This window comes from Myotis brandtii, unplaced genomic scaffold, assembly GCF_000412655.1.
Source record: "Myotis brandtii unplaced genomic scaffold, ASM41265v1 scaffold247, whole genome shotgun sequence".
Classification (NCBI taxonomy): domain Eukaryota; kingdom Metazoa; phylum Chordata; class Mammalia; order Chiroptera; family Vespertilionidae; genus Myotis; species Myotis brandtii.
Genome location: NW_005359352.1, coordinates 1,191,769 through 1,194,785, shown reverse-complemented (window position 1 = coordinate 1,194,785; position 3,017 = coordinate 1,191,769). Strand labels below are relative to the sequence as shown.

Genomic DNA, 3,017 nt, shown 5'->3' with positions numbered 1-3,017 from the left:
GGCGGGGGGAGCTGAGCCCAGGAGCTGGGGGTGGGCAGGGAGCGCCGAGGGCTCGGCCAGGCCTGTTGGAGGAACGGGGATGCGTTTCAGAGCTCGCTGCGTCCCAGAGAAGGATCTGTTCTGTACACAGCAGGTCCCTTTGGGGTTCATTCTAGAACTGCAACATGAAACAAGACCTTTTCAGTCAGCGCGGCATTTTAAATGGGCACAGCTGGGGGACAGAATGCGTTCATCTTCGTAAGGGCCTCTGCCTTCAGTTTTTAATCGTTTCTTCTGTGCAGAAGAGCCTGTTTCTGGTCATTACAGTCGGTGTTTAAACGTACACTGTTTAATGAGCGTGTTTCAGACCCGCCTTACCCAGCAGCGTAGCCTGGCATCGAAGCACAGAAAATACCACGAATATTTCGAGGCCTTTTCTTCTCCCTAAAAAGGTCTCGCTTTCAGCCAGTGGAAGTGGGGGCGGCGGGCGCTGGGAATGGGGGGGATGGAGCTCTTCCTCGCGCCTGGCGGCCCTGAGCCGTCCCCGTCCTCGTCCTCGGTGGAACGGACCCTGAAGGAGCGGGCAGCCGCGTGCTGGTGGCCGCGGTGTTTTCTCCCACGAGGAGTGTCCGCTGGGATCGTCCCAGCATCTCCTTCCTGTGTTTCTCCCCCAGAAGGTCACGGGCGACCCGACCAGGTCACACACTCAGTGATGCTTTCTGTCGGCCCCGAACTACGAGTCCCTTTCATTTCTCTGTCAGAAGCCCCTGCCAAGCGGAAAAACAGGTCCTCGTTCTTGACGTGGCGGCGGCGGCGGGTCTGTAAGTGTGGCCTCCGCAGGCCGACCTGGGAACGATGTGAGAGTTGATGACAGGAGGCGAGGGCCGGACCGGTCCGGGTCCAGGTCTGGGTCTTCTCCACCAGCACATGGAAGGTGGCCCAGTTGGAAATGGTGGAAGTAAAAGCCCTTGGTGGGCTGAAGTTCTCCTTGGCGTCATTGGGCATCTCTTGGGGCTTTTATCAAGTTCACTGCCTGAGTGTTACGGCCCCAAACGGGCCGCTGGCAGCCACACTGAGCCCGGAGCCCAGCCCCTCCCCCGCCCAGGCTTCGGGTTTGGGTCTCGCCACTGAGTCACCACTGGAGAAAGCAGGCGGCCCAGGAAGAGCCCCGTGGATGCTGAGGTGGGGGTCCCAGGTGAAAGGTCAGCTCAGCTCCCAGCCCCTGTGCAGCCGCCGCCAGCTCCTCCCACCTGACTCGTAAATGCGAATGAATGGCCTTCAGAGTGAAAGAGACCAAAGGAAACAAAACAAGGAAACAGAGACAAGGACCAGCAGGAGAGAAGCTAAAGAAACAATGCTTCATTCCTCAGATACAATCAGGACTTTGTATCCGGAGGGAAGAGTGGAGTCCGCTAGTCAGACAATTAGTGTAAGAATATGTACAATGGCCCTGGCTGGGGTGGCTCAATGGATAGAGCCCCGGCCTGCGTACTGAAGGGTCCCGGGTTCGACTCGTAAATGCGAATGAATGGCCTTCAGAGTGAAAGAGACCAAAGGAAACAAAACAAGGAAACAGAGACAAGGACCAGCAGGAGAGAAGCTAAAGAAACAATGCTTCATTCCTCAGATACAATCAGGACATTGTATCCGGAGGGAAGAGTGGAGTCGCTAGTCAATTAGTGTAAGAATATGTACAATGGCCCTGGCTGGGGTGGCTCAATGGATAGAGCCCCGGCCTGCGTACTGAAGGGTCCCGGGTTCGATTCCAGTCAGGGAGGGGCACATGCCCGGGTGGCGGGCTCCATCCCTGGTAGGGGGCGTGCAGGAGGCAGGCGATCCATGAGTCGATGTTTCTCTCTCTCCGTCTCCCTTCCTCTCTGAAATCAATCAAAACAATATTTTACAAAAAAGAAAATGTACAATGAAAAATCCTATGAGAAGGATCGGAGTAGAAGAAATCTCTCAGGAAATAGATCAAAAAGACCAAAACGTAGGGAATGGATCATCCTCAGGGGTCGGTATCCGACTGGCTGGCCTGACAGAGACTAGAAGGGCAGAGACAAGGACGCCGAACACACCAACACAGAGATTTCTCCTGCGAAGGACTCGCCAGTGCCCACCCCCCCCCCCCCCCCCAAGGCATCTCCGTGGGAAATGAAAAGACCCAGACGCTCCCCAGGGGACACAGGCTCAAGAGCCGCAATGGCCTTGGGCTTCTCAGCGGAAACACTGGGAACTTGAAGGCCTGGAACGAGGCCCCTGAATCCCGGGGGACAGTGTCGTACCCCGAGTCCTACCCAGCCCGCGGAGCACGGGGCAGCATGGGGGACCGTCACCCGTGGAAGGCCGAGGCGCTGGGCTCCCATGCGGCGCTCCTCTGCGGCTCCTCCAGGGTGAGCTCGGGCGGAAGAGGGAAGCCAAAGAGGAGGAGGAGGAGGAGGAGGAGGAGGTGGGTCAGCGGACAGCGTCCCACCACAAGCAGCAGGGAAAGGGATCCCAGGAGGAGGCGTGGCAGGCCCTGCGGGCGACGAGCCAGAGCAGGTCTGTCCCCCCACCACGCCGCTGTCCCCACTCGGTGGATCCCTGCTTGGGCCTCCTCTGCGTGGAAAGGAGATGCTGACGTGCTGCCTGGCTCTGTGTGAGGAGACAGCCGACGTGCTTTCGCACAGCGGAGCTTCCTGAATCCGGAACAGCCCATAGGAGTCGGTGTTACCCCATTCTACAGGTTAGGTCACTGAGGCTGTGGGTGGTTTAAGGAGCTAACCTCCCTCTCCGGGCGCCTCTGAGTCCTGGCCCAAGGCTGTGTGCCTGCAGGTGGGGAGGGGTCCACGGTGGAACCCGATAGACGACCTGTACGCGGTTACCAACACGAGCAGCCAGCTCCGAGGTGAAACAAAGCAGCCCCTTCTTTTCTCGATTTTCTGCAAAACCGAAAGCAGGGCTGGGCCCAGACGGTGACTGCACGTGCCCACCGCCCCCGGCTCTGGCTCAGGGGGCTCCAGAGGTCCCTGCGGCGAGGGATCCCGGGTGGCCCCCCC

The 3,017-nt window shown here is 58.8% G+C and overlaps 1 protein-coding gene across 1 annotated transcript in view; it reads left to right on the top strand.

Annotated features, from left to right (window-relative positions):
- The window catches only part of ASAP2 (ArfGAP with SH3 domain, ankyrin repeat and PH domain 2), a 77,511-nt gene that overhangs the window by 28,759 nt on the left and 45,735 nt on the right, over positions 1-3,017 (top strand). The window lies entirely within an intron of this gene.